The 19,125-nt window shown below is 37.6% G+C and overlaps 1 protein-coding gene across 11 annotated transcripts in view; it reads left to right on the plus strand.

Moving 5' to 3' along the window:
* Positions 1-19,125, plus strand: part of TENM3 (teneurin transmembrane protein 3) — a 512,354-nt gene that overhangs the window by 154,839 nt on the left and 338,390 nt on the right. Inside the window, exon 1 of one of the 11 annotated variants that reach the window (XM_065634159.1) lies at positions 3,421-3,479. The exons of the other annotated variants lie outside the window; for them this stretch is intronic. The gene's annotated coding sequence lies outside the window, so the exon portion shown is untranslated. Of the gene's footprint in view, positions 1-3,420; positions 3,480-19,125 lie in introns of those variants that run through there. 11 annotated transcript variants of the gene reach the window in all.

A 19,125-nucleotide genomic window follows, 5' to 3' on the forward strand; every position in this document is an offset into this window, starting at 1 on the left:
GTATGTATTAGAAATGCAAGCAGTTCATGCACAATTTTGGTTTCACAATCAGATGTTTCCTGAAAATATGATCGGTATACTGATCTTGCATCCAAGTCTCTTTCTTATTCATTTTCTTTGCCTATCTAAAACTAGGGAAAATCCTTTACAAATGACTATGCAACACAACAATAATGGGTTGTTAAAATGCTGCGTAGTCATTTGTTATAGAGTTAAAATCTTGTATGGCCATTTGTTATAGAGAGTTAAAATGTTGACTGCAATAGCAAGAAATTGAACTCTACTTGGATTATTAGCTTTTTCCCCTCCTAATTGATATCTCAGGCGAGAGAGCTGTCATTTAAAAATAGTGGGCTGCTCTAACAAAATCTGACTGTCATGAACTCATAGCCATAATAGAATTACAAAGATATATAATGGATAACATCAGAAATTTGGGTGGAGAATTAATAGCTATAACTTACTTTCTGGCTATGCTGCCTTTTCTTTGTTAGAAAATTGTAGTTTGATATTTATTGCAGATGCACGTTGCCAAGTGGCAATTAGGTTACGTTTTTCTACTCATGCATAAAAAGTCAGAAATCTCTTAGAGAGAACACTGGGCAGTGTGGGAGGGAGAAAGTGGAGTTTTAGCTTACCCGTAGTCTATCTCAACCCCAGCTCCTCACTGCCTGCTCTTCTGCCATGCTGCTGGTGCCTTGCCCTCCTGTTTGCTGCTGCGACTTCTCCCCAGCTCCAGCCCCATGTAGTTGCTGGGCTCTGCACGCCGTGCCCTGCACGCTGTGCCCTGCTTTCCTTCTTTTCAGCCAGATACCTCAATTTCCTTGTCTTCAAAATTATGCTCAGGTTTAACAGTGCAACAAATCAGTCCCTGGAATATCCAGTACTCCAGTATCAGATTGAAATGCCCACACAGTGCAAGTTCTGACTCAGTATTAATTTGCTCTTCTGGTTTGTTTTGTTCCAAATTTCTTGGCTTTATTCACTTTCTGTAAGCGGATTTTATGTTGAATCACGTCACCTATTCGTGCTATTCTGACTCAGTGCAGAACTGGGTGTTATCTTGTTTAAACTTGCATACCTAACACATTTTGGCTAGTTTAGCAGATGTAGTAGTTGCATCTTGAGGCCTAGTCCTCCAGGTTAAATTAGTGCTATTAAGTGATGGAGCAGTGCTCGTCTGGGCTGCCATTGTTGTCAAATCACTGCCTTGTTAGCCTAATAAACGTTTTTAGACTGTTGACAGTTTTATTGTGTCAACCATTAACAGAATTGGCTATTGGTACAGACAGAAAATCGTCAAGCAAATTTTTTTTCTGCATTCTCTTTGAAAAACACATCAGTAAAGGCTACAAAGTTAATTAAACTTTTGGGATAGATTCTGTGGATCTGGTGTTAGAAATTCTTAAGTTCTTAGATGTTATGAATTCTGAAAACCAACACCTGGATAGACTAAAACAGAGATATTTTAATGAGGTACATGATTTTTTTTTTTTTTTTGCAAAAGTTTTGAATTGGTTATAACAAATTGTTCTATGATTTTGCTGCAGACTAACCACATAAGAAAATCAAACTTTTCTGGTCGAATAGAATTTTCAACTCTCTTTCTTATTGTAAAGAAACCTGAAAACTAAATGAAATAGTCTTTAACTCTTGCAACCAATTTTCTAATGTCACTTTGGGCTGACATGAAACGTATCCATTGTATGTCTCTCTTGTGGAGCCATTCCCCCTCCTTACATATTATTATAAGGCTGCAGGATGCATGTTGCTGTAATGTTTAGGAGAAGGGTCTCTGTTTTAAAATTGCACAGAGAAATTGAGAAAGTAGTCCAGAAGATTTTTTTTTTTCTGATTTCTCTTCTTGGGTCTGTGCCCAGCTGAAAATTAGTACAATTGTGTACTGAAGTTCTCTTCAGTTTCTATGTAGCACTTAATTCCTTTGTTCGTACCATATACTACATGGCATAATTACAGAATTTATCCAGGCAAAAAAGGAAGTGCGTTTTGCTTTTGGAGACTTCCTTTAATTTTTCTCTATCAATGATGTGAAGATAGTGGCATTAATGGTCAAGTTGGCTAGACTTAAAGGATGCATCCTAGGAAACAAAACTTCTTCCAGACTGAAAATCACTTTATACCACTATCTCATTTCTGTTACTTATGTACATGTTTTTATGACAGCAGCAGTAATTGCTACATTTCTTAAGTGCAATATATATGTAATAAATTTAATTTAGATTTTGAAGTCAAGCACAATAGACACACACAATTTAGGAAGATAAGAAAATAAGAGATTGATGTGTGCAGATACAATTTTAATTCTGATACCACAGGGTGCATTTACAGGATACCAGTCATGGATTCTGTAACAAATCTGTGATTATATAACTAAAGATTGCATCATCATGCATAAAACTAAAAGAAGAATTTTCATTTTATGCATTAGTATTTAGTTTTAGGCGGGAAATCTCACTTGCTATTATGCATTTCATTCCATAATTTCTGAATGATGGGTTTTGCAATCTGAGTAGTGTTATTTTTAAGTGCAGTTTTGAACTCTTAATTCTTCACATTTGCAACAGTGTCTGCTTTATGAACTGCAGAGCTATTTAACAAATAGCTGGAATAGATCATTACATTAGGTTTAGGAGATGGATGCGTTTGAGAGAGCTGGTTGAGTTTGAGCCTTATTTCAGGAGTTTGAATGACTTTGTTCCTTAAAGGGCCCCCAAACTGGACTGGCAGCGCCACTTAAGTGGAGTCTTTCCTGATTTCTCTGCTGTAAATTAAAAATATGTAATAAGGCATAGGTGTGTGAGTTCTAGACAACTGAACCCTTGGTCGCGCTTGGTTTGATGATGTAGTAACTCTGGCCAGTTCTGTCAGCTGGTGGAAAGAGCAAATGTCATTTTGTTTGACCTTCGCTTATCAGTTCATTGAGAAATTACTAGGAATAAGATCAGTACCATTGTTTAAACATGTTTTAGTAATACATATTGCTAGAAAAATGTTGCGAGTTGCTCATTAACGTGTTTGCTATCTAATGGATAGTTTTGGTTTTAAATCTGTTTAAAAAAATTATTAATCTGATTTAAGCATTTTAGAATAAAGCTGCTTCTACTGTACCTTTAAAGATGGAAATTGAGAATTTTGTAGCTCTCTAGGGCTCTTTGTCATGCAAATATGTTTAATGGCAAGTATTGAAATTAAATAGAACATGGTGCAGAAAAAAAAAAATCAGAAATCAGAATTCTCTCCTTTCTTGGCAGCACTTAAGTTTGTCTGAACAAGAGCAGTGACTGTCTCATAGCCCTTGTGGTTGAACTCTTCAGGTCCTTGACAGCTGGATCCTTTGCTGACCCGTCTCTTCATACGATTTCTTCTGGGATCAAGTATACTACTGTGCTGAGTGTTTTCCAAACACAGGAGGACCGAACAGGAGACACACTTATCTTAGATTGACGACTAGATTGATGGTAAGCAGCACAGAAGGTTCAAGTCCCATGCTAACATGAAATCATTTGACAGATAGAATTATTTGCTTATAAATTGAAAGAGTAGGTAATAGTAGTGTGTTTTATTATTACATTACATGATATTTTGTGATTACACAGACTAATAGCTAGCAGATGGCAGAGTATACAGTTTACTTGTTTACCAAGATGATGGATGGCAGTGATTGAAAAACTTTTTTTTTTTTTCCTTGTTACATTACTCTGAAAGCTTGTAGTGGACAGGCAATTTACAATATGAGTCAACAATAATTTGTATCTGCTCTTTGTTTTTTGGGGACATGGGTTATTCTGTTTTTTATTTTATTGGAGTTCTTTTCGTCTTTCAATGACCTTTTGTTCTTGGGGATGGGGGGAGAAAGCCATACATAAAATCTGCTTGGAAAACTAGGCCTTTAAAAGGGTGCGTGTGTGCCTGACAGCCTACATATACAAATAGTATCTATTTATGTGAAGAATAAATGGTGGGAGGTTTTCTCACTGTTTTATTTCAATGTTTATCATATTACTTGGGCATTTTGATGAAAATAAATATGCTCTGTCTTTTGTTTAGGCACCTCAGCACAAATCTTCGTTGTTATATTGCGTGCTACCAAGGTATTTAAAGCTATCCAGTCACGATAACAATTGCAATGTTTTACATCCCTTTTATTTAATTGATATTGACTTAACTCAAATTATCTATGTGTATGTTTTGTATGTATGGGCTGTTCAAGTGTTCTGTTGTTTGGGTTTTTTTTCCCCTTAAGTACTATGGCTTGAGAATACTCCATAAACATGAATCAGGTTGTTCCATGAGTATCAGACCTAAAAACTGGATTTCTTTTAGGTTCATTCACTATGTGTTTTAGTCTCCAGTGTCAGATGGCCAGTTCCCTGCCATGTCCCCAGAGTCTGCTGTTCCTTCCAGCCTGTCTCAATGTGTTTTGGCCAAGTTAGGAACAGAGTGCTTGTGGGTTCAACAGGTAGTATCTGAATTGCAATTAGCTAGTAGATTGCCATCTTTCTGGGGGAAAAGGAACAAAACTGTGGTTGCTTTTCCCTCAAGAGTCACTGCTTTAGGCCTTATTTTTCTGTAAGGCCTCTAACTTCTGTGAAATTCGTATCTGAGACATCTAGCATTTTGCCAAATTTGATAGAACTTGGACAACATAGTTCAAATGTTACGATTTTGTGTTTAATCTTCACATAATAACATTAGTTTCTTAGAAAAATCAGGCTAAAACAATCAGATGGCACCAGGGTGTCTTTTTTCCTTAAAGAACCCAATTATGGTTTTTTTCTCCAGTAAAAGGAGAAGGGAAATCATTGCAATAATTATGGTGACTGGACAGCATGAAACATAACTGGAGATATTTTTTCCAGATAAGAAGATTCTTGCCTTTCAGGCAGAGGACGTTCCATGATGTATATATCTGATAGAAATATGGTGTCTCTTTAAAACTGTCCCTTAAATTCCCTTTATGAATTTACATACGTAATAAGACCTAACTATACATTAATGTTAGGAAGTTCAGTTTGATATCAGTCAGAGGTGGATCCACTGAGTCCCTGTAATTCCACCCACTTAAAACTCCCTTCTCCCAAAGGGTTTTCATCACCACAAACTGGTAGTGGCCTTTCAGCAGGGAGAAAGCCTATGCTGTCTCACCTTTTGCACCATGAAAAGTTGAAAATATATTCATATGGTTACCGGCAGCTTTAGCGAGCTTATTTTCCGTAGTCCCTGTTCCTAAGGCACACTTTTCTCCTAGTAAGTAATGGATTTTTTTTTTTAATTTCCTGTATCTTCTGCTTTTCACCACTGTATTCAGAGTTGGATGGCAAATGTGTATATGCCAACAATTACTGTCTTGTTCAGCTTCCCTACCATTGACTAAACCCAAGCATTCTCTCTAAGACTCAAGCTTCAGACCAGTATGATAATATGATGTTTTCTAGCTTGTATGTGTAAAGATGAAATGGCTTTGGTATTGATACCTAGCTTTGGTTGTAGCAAACAGAATGTGAAATAAGCAATAGAAATCTAGCGGCCACGAAGCAAAATTTTTCCAAAGCCCTGTGATATTACATGGAAGCTTGAATTCTGTACCTGAATTGTTACTGCTAAGTTCTTGAGGTTGTCAATATGGGAAGAAGACAGGAGGAGGAGATGAGGAGAAAGAGCAATGCTCGGCTGGCCTCCTGAAATTTTCATGGTACTCTTGTTAGGGGGAAAACAGTTCTTGAGCAAAAAGTTGCTGTTGCATCGGAAATAGTTTTTGGGGCTGGATGGGTTTGTAATTCACTACATAATGCTATCTAGGTTTGGATTATGAAGCCAGGTTATGAGTTGAAGGTCACAATTTCATGCACTGTAGGTTTTCCTGCTGTATTGCAGCCTCCGCTTGCCAGCACAAGAGTTACTGTGGCTGGCTGCAAACAAAGGCTGGGGAACGGACCCAGGTTAAAATTGACATGGTGAAAATGAACATTTAACCCAAGTGAGCTCTGGTAACAAGGAAACCACAAGCTTTTGGATGAGTCAAGGGGCAGGGATGCAGAGAGCCAAGTAGAGGCGGTAGAACACAGGGTTACTGCTTTCAGGACTACAGTGCTGTGTAAAGTTTCATAAAACTAATCTTAATCCTATTGCAGAAATACATATGCAGATTTCTGGATTAGAAGATGACAGTGATTGACGTGCATGTGCTGTTAGTGTGCAAATCCCAGAGTTTTGTCAGGATTATAGATGATAAAGTAGGTAATTGGTCTTAGTTAAAGAATATGTAAAATGTACCATTGACTTCGGCTGTCTTTGCCCAGATTTTTATTAGCTTTTTGTTTACCATATTCATACTTAATTATGCATATAGTCTGAGGACAGCTAGATCTCCTTTGTAAATTTATGTGGCAAAATTTTAAATAGAGGCCTTATTAGAGTATATGCTTGTAACATGTATCTTACTACTGCAAAGCTGCATAGTCCTGATTTTGAAAACTATTTAAAGTCAGCCCTTTGTTAAAGCCTGCTTTTTTATATGTGACTCTTTTGTGGTTTTAATAGTTCTCTTGCTGAGAGGAAAAAGGACTTCACATTTTGTGCGTGTATCTAAATTATGCCTTCATGATTTCATTGTGATATGTTCAGTTCTATTTTTATCCTGTTTATATGCCTCACTTAAGTCACTTTGAAACCCTTCTAACAATGTAATACTTCCATTAACTGTCATCAATACTTGCAAACAGGAGATTTATAGAAGTTGGGTAACAAATACTTAAATTATTCCTCAGAAATGTCTCAAAGAATATATCACAGCATTTTTACCAATTACCTTAGTATGTAAGATGGTATGAATATTGATCAAATTTCAGAATTGAGCCTCTGTATTTTGAGAATGTAGTGAAAGTTAACCACAGATTGTCATAACTTATTTGCCATGTATTTAGTCAGTGAAGCGTGAAGGAATGTAAGAAGTCTATGGAAACTTCTTATTTCATGTTGCAGAACTTTTAACTGTTGTTTTCGCAGAACCATCTTTCTTCAAACAGCTTCATGGGCCAAGGGAAGTTCTTAGGGTCTGTGGAAGGGAGGTGCTGTTGTCTGTCCAAAGCAAAAGCCACCGTGTGTGCTTAATCCCAGTTTTGCAAGCATTTGTTCAATACCTGCATGCTGCTCATTTGTACGCTGCTAGTGCATGCGTCTCCAAGGAAGGTGATTCAAGTGTATCTCAATATTAGAACTAACAGATTCAGGTTTTCTGACAAGCACTGACTACCATTCAGATTTTAGCAATAGATTTTACCTCTGTTTGGGAAACAAAGTGGGTTTCATAGTAATGACTTGTCTCAACTATTTACTAACTGGTATAAGTAAAATTTGCTGTGGTGTTTGGGGATTTTTATTTTTACTTTGGTTTCTGGAGAAGACAACCTATTTTATTATTGTCTTTGTGTCAATGAGCATGCCTTAGCTTCTAACCAAAACCAGAGCTAAAGGTATATAAAATGTTTTACTGGTCTCTCAATATTTTCATACAAAACTACATCAGACTCTTCTAGCCGATCCAGGATGATTGCTCTTCAAATTTGCAAATCACTGCTTCATGGGGGCAGCCACATCAGGAAAGGGCAGAGGGGGCATGAGGGGTGGGGAAGAATGGCCTTTTTTTCTAATTAAAAAAGGGAGGGGGGGGGCAAAAACCTGTTGTCTCCCTTTAGCAATTAAAAAATAATTATTTACTGCCTCGTCTATGACAATGTCTAAGTGCACAATTCAATTCAACAGAAATAATTTACAAACAGTTCTGTTTTCTGACTTTTGGAATAGAAGTTATCCATTGTATTCCATTCCTTAGTCGAAAAGCCCTGAGTTCAATATTAATGCTAATAGAAGGCTATGAGGTTGAATGTACAAAGAGGAAAACAAAAAAAATACAAGAGGAAAAGGAGTTCATATTTTCAGGAGATCTGCATTTAGTTACAAAAAGACTCTGTTCTTTTTTATTTTGTTCTTTTAGTCAATTTTCAAAATTAGGCTCTGGTACTGGCAGTGGATTTTAGTAGAATTTATGCATTGCATGCAGAAGAGGAAGTATACAAAGTATGTGTGTGTATATTAATTTTTTAGAGCAAATCACTTTAAAGTATGAGAATTGCACAAATCCCAGCCCTGTAAATTAAAGGGGGGAAAAAAAAAGTAAAAGTTTCCACTGCTGTAGATCCACGAGAGTGTGTAGAAAGAATGAAGGGGGGAAAAAGAAGAATCACAGAATTATTGTTCTTTCCCTCTGTCTGTGTCATCTGTGCTGTTCAGTCCCCCCCCCTTGCTGAATGACAGTGATTGATTTGTTTATGTGTTTTGATTAGGAAGGTAGGCTTGATGTTGCTCCAGTTGCAGATGCTGGTGTTTGTGAGACAGGAGAGGGCATCTTGCTCAAAGTCACAAAAGGAAAATTCTGTTTCAGGACTCTGACTCCAAAATTAGTTCTGTCCGCTTAGTTCCCTCCTTGCCCTGTGAACAGCTTGCTTGAAAAATCAAGTAGTATCCATTTGTGCTCTTGGTTTTCTGCGAGAAAAAGAAAAAATATATTAAAAAATAGGATATTGATCTGGATGGCTATCTCAATATGTAATACATTAACAAATGTGCCTTGTGTATTTCCAGTCTTTTCCTTGCAGGCAGGATCACACTTCTTCCATTTACTTAAAAAAACCCTCACAAACACGCTCTCTCCCTGCATGCCCCCCCGCCAAAAAAAAAAAAAGTGTGACTCTATTAGTTCAGATCAGTTGTACTGTCTCAGGGAAGCTAGAGGGGGAATTGGAAATGCATCCACTGTAACTCTTGTGTAAATTAGGCTTTTGATCGTTTTGATAGGAGATAATTGCTTAAACATGACAGTTAATTTGTGTTTTGTGTTCCAATGTAGAAGCTTCAGAGAAAGTGTGTTACAATGTGTACAACTGACTTTAGTTGAAATTTTCTTGACTTTATACCAGAGGCATTTTTCTCTCATTTTGAAGTACAGTATTCTACATAATTTTGCAGTATGCTAATACAGCACTCTGTGCAAGGAATAGAATCTTGGTTTTAGTCTTGTTTTAGAAGTTGTTGGCAATGACCAATGCTATAAAATGTTACAAAATTGGGAAATTGTAATATGTAATACCTGACCTTCAGTATATATGGTCAAAATATCTTAGCTGAAATTAGTGTTTCCAAGCAATGAAAAACACAACAAAATCTATTTTTCTATCGATAACCTATAGATGGATTTGGTTAAAAGACTTTTTTTAACACCTCTCTGTCAGGTGTATTCATTTGATATAGTATATGGATGATTACAAACAAATATATTTTTACTTTGCAATAAACCCTATAGTAATCCATCCTCAGATAATAAATGGGCATTAGCTTTCAAAGAAATAGGAGATGAGTGAATAATAGTCTTTACAGTTAGGGTTATGAAAGAAGAAATCCAGGTCTTCCCTGTTAGGGTGTCTGAATCAGTCCGTAAGTTTTGGTGTTTGACATAAACTGGAAGTAAAGAATTGAATTTAACATAACACTGTGTTACTACACCTCAGTCTTAAATTGTGCTTGTGCTCAGAATGGTTTGAATAAACTCAATCTCCATGGAATCGATGCTGTGTAATTAATGAGAAAGTACAAAACCACTGTATATTTGACTGCACTTACTTTGGTGTTGCAGAAGAAATGGAAAAGAAAGGAAAATATCTGAAGAGAGCAAAACAAGCAAGGAGCTTCTGTGGTGTCGGTTTGTTGTAGCCCTTTGCGGTGGCTCTGTGTCCCGCCGTGCCATGTCCTGCCCCATGAGGAACAGCCATGCTCTGGGGAACCCTCATGGATATAGTCAATGTGTTGAGGGTCAGCAGTTCCCTGAATGCCCTACCTCACTGTCGTGCTATCAGACAGCACTGTATTTAGATCTAGGAATGAATTTTAAAGTAGCGCCTTGACCATCTTTTAGCACCTTTCTGCAAGAGCATGGTGGTGGTTAATTTATATTTGAAAAGATACTTTTAAGACTCAGTGTGCTTTATCATTATTCATAACAACAGAAATCTCAGCGATATTGAAGTGGTCACTTTACAGAAACATGGCGGCCAGACACTGACTTAGAAAGAACACCTTTGCCACTTCATCATTATGAGAAATGTAGCCTTAATGAATCTTAAGACCCGAAGCAATTGCATACAGTAGAACAAGTCTAAGGAGAACTGTTAGGCTTGAGAAAGCACTCATAATTTATGCCCCTTGTTTAATGTTTATCAGTTTGGATTTATGATTTATGCCACAGTCCCTAATGCAGGCAGTGAGTGTGATGGGGCAGGTTGCTCTACAGAACCCATCTCTGGTTCCTGGTGGTTCTTATCACCCATGCCTGCAGGGAGCTGGTGTCACCAGGGACATGCTGACCAGGATAACAGCACTTCAGCATTCGGAGAACAAGCATAATTTACCCTTGCCGTGCCTATCTTATAATCACTCTACTTGTGAACAAAATTTTTAGCAATAAGTATAACGGTATGTTATAATATCGTAAAAAGTAAGTTTAATCTCGGTTTATGGCTATGGCAGAGATCCTGAAGCACTACCTCTGCTGCTTTTCCTGAATAAATTTACTCTCCTGTAGTTGTAGGTTTTGGTTACTGGACTGAAAGCTCTGCATAGATGTCAGAGTGGTGCTGTATATTAAAATATATTATTATTCTTCTTGGTACCATAGTATGACATATCTGAAGTAAAAGATTTTTAAAGGCACACATACATCTTCCTGAGAGACAGATTTTTGCAAATCTGTCTCCATTTACTCTCATTAGTATTAAATCAGTACAACTGATAACAAATGTCAGACTCTAATGTTTCTGGTGAGGCAGACCATCTGCCTGTTTCATAATATGAACATTTATACTTACAATCAGTATACTTCAACAACTGCCTGAAATGCCAGGTAGTAATGTCTGTTATTTGAGGTCTCTGAATACATTATATGTATTGGAATAATAATTAACTCCATGCTTTCTGGCAAATGTAGTTATTAAAGGAAGTTTCTTTCTGTGGATTGCTCACCTCCTTTGAAAATGCCGTCCTTCTCTTAGCCTCTGTTCTATTTCTCTGGGATTGTTTGTTTCTTACCAATGTGTTTATTTTTCGAATTAGTTAGCCTATCTTTGAATAACTGAAGTTCGCAAAGGCTGCTAGTCTATCAACCAAACTAATGTTGTGATACTGGAGCAGAATCATGTTGCTAGAGACTTAACAGTTTGTTTTGACAGAAAGTTTTTGATTAAAAACAAATACTAAACAAACCAAAATAATACAAATATTTCTGAAGTCCCCTAATTAAAGCTTTCAGGACTACAGTGTAACTTGCTTTTCTTCTGCATGGGGCAGTGGAAAGTGAAAGATGAACTGTTTCACATGACTCAGTTTAGTCATCCTTCCTGTATTGATGCATGTGCTTTTACTGGTACGAATGGAAGCTAATGTACTTCAGTCTCCTCAGTTTTCCTGAATTTGACTTCTTCATATCAGCAGTGGAAATCCATGTACTTGTAGCAGACACCACCAGTTCTCAGTTCACATTGCCATTCCATGTGCTACAGCTACCTGAAAGGAGGTTGTAGTGAGGAGGATGTTGGTCTCTTTTTGCAGGTAAAAAACAACAGGATCAGAGGAAATGGCCTCAAGTTGTGCCAGGGGAGGGTTAGATAGGTTATTAGGAAAAACTTCTTCATGGAAAGGGTTGTCAGGCATTGGAACAGGCTGCCCAGGGAAATGGTTGTCATCATCCCTGGAGGTGTTTAAAAGACTGGTAGATAAGGTTCTTAGGGACATGGTTTAGTGGTGGACTTGGCAGTGCCAGGTTAATGGTTGGACTCAATGATCTTGAAGGTCTCTTCCAACCAAAACGATTCTATGATTCTGCGTTGTGAGAGTGCGGTGAAGGCACCATGTTCAGGAGAGCTGGGCTGAGGATGTTCCTGCTCACCTCCACAGGACCACAGGAGCAGCGAAGGGTTTATTACCATCTGGTTTTACAGAAGTGCTGTTTCACAGATCGGTTGCCCAGAAAACAGGCTATGCCTATCACTTAATTAGTCATGAAAATGACTGGCAGAGATGAAGAGAAGATGGGAGAGAGATATCTCTACTGACGCTAGTTTTCCTCAAGCCCCTTTCATGGAAGAGGAGACTTTTCAGTGTCTTTTTGGCTGTGGAACCTATTGAGATTGCAATACAAAACAGGGGTGATGGGTGGTTTTTTTTGAGAATGATATCGGTATGCCTAAAAGGAAGCTGGAGAATTGTAGTGCATTAATAGCAAAGCTGCATCCAATAGAAGGATTTTTTTGTCACCATGAAACACTGTAAATAAAATTAATGAAAAGATGTTAGGTGTATTCTTTATTCTGTTTTACAGTAACCTTTTCAACTGGAGTATGAAAGGGTTGTTAGCACTATGCATTTAAGATAGAGAAGGTTTGAGTTTTTGCTAACAATACGTAAAGTGATCCCTGTATTTACTAAATTTCTTTCAAGTTGTCATCTTTCTCCATTGTCATTTGAGAATGGAAACTAAAGTAATTTATTTTGATTTCTCAAGATCAGATGACTTGAAATAGTATTTGACAAAAACTTTTGTTTTATTGCAGGGTTGGTGGTTCTTTTGTTGTCATTGTTCTGCTGGTTTTCAAATACCGGCAAAATTCCTTGTCCCACTTGTGGCATTATCACATTATCTCTATTTTTAACAAACTTTCCACTCTTTGCTGATTTATTCAGTGTTTTCAGAGCAATATGTTACATTCCCAGCTTTCATGTTTGACTTGGAAACCTTCACTGTTTAAAACTTGAAAATAAGCAATATTCATTCATACATTCATTTGTTTATCTACTTATACTGCAAGATTTCTTAGAGTATTATGTCTGAGTAGCTACGTGTGTCACTTGTAGGTTTGTATATAATGTATATATTTGAACATTTATTTATATATTGGATGATAGGTTTTTCTGTAAGTACTTAGCATGTGTTTGTCTTTATCAGTTGAAGCACAGTTAGGAATCTGTCCTGTAAAATAAAGGATCTGTATGCCTGACTCATCCAGAGTCTTGGTCTGACAGTGCAGCAGAGATGTCTTTTGTATACTGAGCATTAAAAATTTTTGGATGCCTCAAATCATCAAGATTTTTAGCAGAGGAGTTTTGCCAGTGAGAAAAATCAATTGAATGAAAATTTTGCGACATTACTCTAGTTCTTGATGTTAAGATGCTAAGCAGGAAGACTGGTAACTGGGATGCAGAGTTACAATCCTACAATAAAATCAAGGCCTGCAAGTTCTGCCAGCGTTCTCAGTGAGTAAATATTCAGGAGAATCTGCCATTCGGTGTTGAAGAATGTAAAAGGCAGCAGACATACAAAATTGCAGCAGGCTTCAAAGCTGTAGAGCTGCTTCAATAGAAATAAAATGTTTTAAATCACAGCAATATATCATATGCATATCCTCATAGAACACTTAAATGTAATCAAATTAGGATGTTACGGTTTTGTATGCTCTGTAATGTTGTGCATGTGATGTATCATTGTGATCTAAAACATTTTAATCTTCATTTATTCTTTTATTTTCCTAGTTTTCCTTCTTATGCCCATTTACTTCATCTCAGTAATAAAAAGGCAGCTTCTGATATTCCATTTTCTTATTTGTTTGGAAGGCAAAGTTTTGGCAAAAGGATGCAGGAGTTTTCAGATTTACAGGCCTGCTTGTTAAGATGTCCTCTGCTTACTTCATGTAAAAACTGCAAGACTGGGGAGGATTCTCCCATTTTTACCTGCAGCCCATGTGAAGGACATACCCAACATATATATGCTGTAAACAGATGTATGAGTTACATGAAGCTTAGAACCTAGATCTGTTCTCCGGGCTGTGGAGTTAAGCATCCCCCAATGTTCAATGAATACCTAGACAGTAAAAAAAATAACGTTACAAAAATTTGCTGTTAGTTAAGACTTCTTTCTTAATAAAATACATAGTATTGTGTTACTGTTTCAAGTAGATTTGAGCAAGTTCGTAATGTTGTTCTGTCTTCTCATTAATCATGTTATACTATTATATCATTATGACAATTATACCATATATTATATCGTTATTCCAGTATATATTTATTAACCATTTATATCTTAAGTGTTTCCTGTGATGACAATTTGGTTTCTTCAAGTAATAAGTATATTCTGTTAAATCCTTAGTTTAGATTATCTCCTTGCTTCTCTCAGAAACTGTTCAGGCTCTGAGAGAAGAAATTTTGGCATACACCTAGCTGCTAGTTAGTCAGACATGTAGAGAGTCTTGAACGTTGGCTTATTCGTGAAATGTACAGCACCAATTAGAGCTGATATGTACTGACAAGTGATATTTTCACTTCACAATTCTATCTATTTAGATAATTGAAATAAATGGGTAAATGTACCCAATACTTGGAGTGAGCTTGCTTACCTGCTGCTTTGCAAGAGTTGGCTTAGATTGTTCAGTTAATAAGTTTTTAAAACGTCATATCTATAAAAGGCCTGATATAAAATCCTCTAGAAACATTTTTATCATGAATTGTTTGTTAATGAAGAGAGAAGATAGTCAGTGTTAGACCTTACTCAGTCTTTTCCAAAATGCGTGTTAAGAATTTATATTTGAGATGGACCTAACCCTGGATAATGATGACTGCCCTGAGGAACTGTGCAATCTCTGTTTGCAGGGGTTTCTTTTTTTTTTTCCTCCTTAAATAACAACTACGTTTCTACAAATCTCTCATCCAACTGCCTATGCTTTTATTGTGAACATTTTTCTACATATCTCTACATAAAAAAAACCCAACCAACCAACCGGAAAAAAAAAAACAAACCCAACAACCAAACAAACCACAAACAAAAGGAGGTGTGTATTTGTTCACTTCTTATGTGATAAGACCCTTGCTCTCTCAGGTCCCTCTCACAAGGGTCACTTCTTGGCCATCTGTTCTTTCCTATATACCACGTCTAAACTGTAGTGCTAACTGACAGTTATGTGCTTGTGATTCTCAGCTGTACATGTTTCTTGACACCTTTAATGACTCTTCTCTGTTCTCTTTGCCTGCTTGTGTTGACTTTCCCTCTAAATACTTCACATAGATGTGCTTCTCCTGGGGACAAATCAACTGTTCTGCTTGTAGAGTTGCTATTTAGACTTTCTGTGAATAACCTTGCTATCACATCTGATCAGAACTTCTCAAGTGGTACCTTTTCTCTACCTGCAAATCTCATTTGCTATATGTAACACTAGCATTTTTTAGTACATTGTGATCTGAACTTTGTCTCTTGACAGCTTCATTTCTCTCTGTTCCTTTGTCTCCATATTTGCTGTGTGTGAAAGAAGCGTTCATACTTTTTCTGAGTGTCCTGTAACTTGGCTGGCTTCCAGTTAACTTGAGGGATCAATACAAAGCCATTCTCACTTGAAATTTAAATATGCCATCTCATATATTTTGCTTTCAGTATTTTCCTTTCATTTTGGCACAGATCTTAGTTGTGTGAGTTGAGCATATTTTAATAGGAGCTTTTGTATTGTATATATTGCTTCAACATAATTTTTAGTCTGCTTTCTTTCAGCTACTATGTCGTGTTACTTGGACATATAATTTTCTTAAAAATTAAAGCTGTTTGGGATTGTTTTTATTTGTTAGATTTTCAAAGGCTAAGTGCCCTTACTGTGATTCATACATGACTTTTCATACAGTCCTTCAATTTTTGGAGTATAACAAGAAACGAACTCCCTCTACTGTGATGGCTGTTTAGGGTGTTCCTGCATTACCAAGTGCAATGCTGAGGTCCTTGGCTAGTTGACTGGTTTAGGCAGTCACCTAGATAGAAGACTGGTGGTTCTAGGGATCTAGTGATTAATAATAAAGCGCACAGCAGCTCTAGCTCTGAACCTGAGTTTTACCTGTATTGACAGCGTATCAGCTCTTACGCCTGTAGAGATCATCTAATGATCCAGACATGCAGTAGTTCCTACTGTCAGATTCCAGCCTAAGGAAGGTATGGGATTTTTTCTAAATGTCAGGTGTTAAAGCATTTTGGAGATTTATGAATGCAGGCAAATTGTTCATTAGCGTGTTGTTGCTGGCTACAGCTGCAGAACTTGGAAAGAGGTGACCAGCTATGCAAAAGTCACAGCGTGTTTGGAGGCTTGTGTTTGTTTCAGTCACAATGTTTTAACATCAAATGTGAGCTAAGGAAAATCAACTTTTACCAAACTTATGTCTACATGTCATGACAAATTCAGTTAGACTTCATTGACTGACCAGAGAGTAGCTCTGAAAGGTGTTACACTTTGAAGTTAATTCTATCCAAACCTTTACAAATGTTAGAAAATTTTCAAATACAAGAGACACATTTTCCCCAGAGCCTTTGAGACACCTTTAGGTCTCCTACTTTGTTTGAAAGCTTAAAGTTTCCTTTTTTGTTGAAGCTTCTTTCCACTTTAGTGTTTTGTCTACCATATACAATATTTTATTATTTTAGCAGCATGCAGAGGTTTGTAGGTTTGTTGGGTTTTTTTGGTTTTGTGGGGTGTTTTTGTCTGGTTTGTTGTGTTGTGGTTGGTTTTTGATGTAATTTTGTATCTCCGTAGCAGCCACAGTGCATTTAAAGTGTTATAAACTGGATAATATGTAGCTTGTTTGAATGTCTTGGGAATTCCCTTCTATATGCTGACTGTGGCTTTTTTTTAAGTGGGTTTTTTTTTTTAATGTGTGTTAAGTTCTGGGTTACACTAAGAAATCTAGGAAAAAATTAGATCTGATTTTATATTCACTATTTCAAAACAGGTTGTATAGACTTGTGGAAAGGGGATTGCTGTTACATGCTTTTATTCTAGTCTTCAATGTTTTTCTGGTGTGGACAATTACCATACTAGGTATGAAACTTACGGGTGTGTAACCAGGGTGGCAATTCACGATCCCTTCAGCTGCTGTTTGAAAGGCAGTGTGGCAGGCACTATATTTATTGAATCGAGTGACTGCCTTGGATATCAGAAACATGTACCAAGTTGCACTGCGTTGTTCAAAACTACATATGCTGCAGGCTAGTTTTACAATACGTGGCTTAGTTGTTTAAATCTGGGAAATGCCAGGCAAAGTGTCATCTCCAGGACATAGATTATAGCAGCAGGGATGATTTCAGTATGTCTAGTTGGTATTGTAGTCCAAGCTTTTATGTTCAACTAACAGTGGACACTGGAGCTTTATGATGTTTCTACTGCTGTCATACACATGTATTTGCTGTCCCACTTGCAGAGCAATCTGCTGCTGGTGGTGAAAGCAAGCATGAGCAGGGACTAGGCAGAACACTTTTATCTCCCATGAGGTATGATCTTAAGAGTTTGGGGTGTAGAGATGATGTTTCGAATTTACTGTATGTCGTAGAGCCATTTTCAGAGTACAGTTTGGGAGAAAATTCAGTTTGACTTGAGGCATCCCGGTCAGTTTGGGATTTAAGGATGCGCAGGGCCATTTTCATGTATGTTTGTACCAACCCCATTTTATAAGGGACAACAGGCATGCTTTGGCCATTAGCAGTAGGGGGCTTTTCCATGGGAAACTAGAAACTTCCACCACTTTGATCTGTTTCTACGAAAGAGTGAGCAGGTACATATTATATGAGGCCATAAGGAGAGTGCTTATTTCTCACTATCAGTGTGCCTGGGTGACTGTACATGCATAGGAGCTCACTGATACTTTCAAGTGTATTAGTTCCTGGTAGGAGCAAGTAGTCTTCTGCTAAGTGATTATATTTTTCACCTTCAGAAAGGGGCTTTTCTCTGCTGTCAAGAATATCCTTGGTCCATTGTCACTATCCTGCACAAGAATGGCATGATGGAGAGACCAGCAAGTCAGTGATACAGCTGCAGATTTGGGGGAGGAAGACGTCTTTTTTTTTTTTTTTTTTTCATTCCATTTTCCCTCTCTGTCCTTTTGAGCTCTCTCCTGCCTATCACTTCCATTTTTCATCATGAAGTGATGATCAACAGCCTTGTCTGCCAGTATTTCAGGAAACAAACTACTGCAAAACCTACACGCAGGGCAGACACAGGCTGATACAGGTACTAGCCATAACCCGCAGTCGTGAAGAAGGAAACCCAAGACTGTTCTTTTTATTTCCGCATTCTTCATTCTTGCTCTTTCCCTAAGATGGTTGCTCTGACAGTCAAGGTAGCACATAATGCACATCAAGGTAACCCTGCTGTCTGTAGGACTTGGATGCAGTGCTGCCCGCTCAGCTCCCCTGGCTGCTCACGTTGCTCTTACCCAGTGACTGGTGTGTCCCTGGCAGCACATTCTCCCTCCTCCTGGCTTGTAGGTGGCAGGGCCGTAAGTACCAAGCTTTGGTACTTGCCATCACTTTGTCATCAAAAGTGTAAGCAGTCTTCTCAGCTCTAGAGTAGCCACTGTCATCCTTCACTTCCTACTACATGGGCGAGAGATTTTCCTACAGCTAGCAGCTGTGTGTGTTGCATGTGTTTCCATCTGCTGGAAGATGCTGTTGTAAACAGTATCACTGTAGAAGTGTCTGGCAGCTGCGCTCTGAACAATGCTTGGGGTTTGGCAGGTACTCTTAGCATTCACAAAATTAAAAGTGCTACATGCCTGTGACGTACTGGTGGAGGCTGCAGGACTGGTATCCACGTCTGGGATTCGTGAGAGGGATGAGCCTTCTCCAGCCTGGACAGGAGGATACCGGTAGTCTTACTGTTCTTGATACCTTTTCGTGACCAAGATCAATGACTATCAAACACTTGGTGTTGATACGGAGAAGATTTTTTTAAAAATCTAGAATTTTCCTGGAAAGCATAAAACTTTAATAAAGAGAAAGGAACTTAGGTGATATTTTTTCTGCATAGCTATGCTATTAGTCATCAATAAGCAGTTTTTACTTTTCTTTGCTTTTTCTTTGCTTTTCTTTCCCTTGCCACCATACTTGGTATAAGTCTTCCTGCAAGAGATTCACACAGACTCTTCAGCAAGCTTCATACAGAATATAAATGTAGCAAGTATTTCTAGTGATCTAAACTTATTTAT

Source organism: Caloenas nicobarica, chromosome 4, assembly GCF_036013445.1.
Source record: "Caloenas nicobarica isolate bCalNic1 chromosome 4, bCalNic1.hap1, whole genome shotgun sequence".
Classification (NCBI taxonomy): Eukaryota; Metazoa; Chordata; class Aves; order Columbiformes; family Columbidae; genus Caloenas; species Caloenas nicobarica.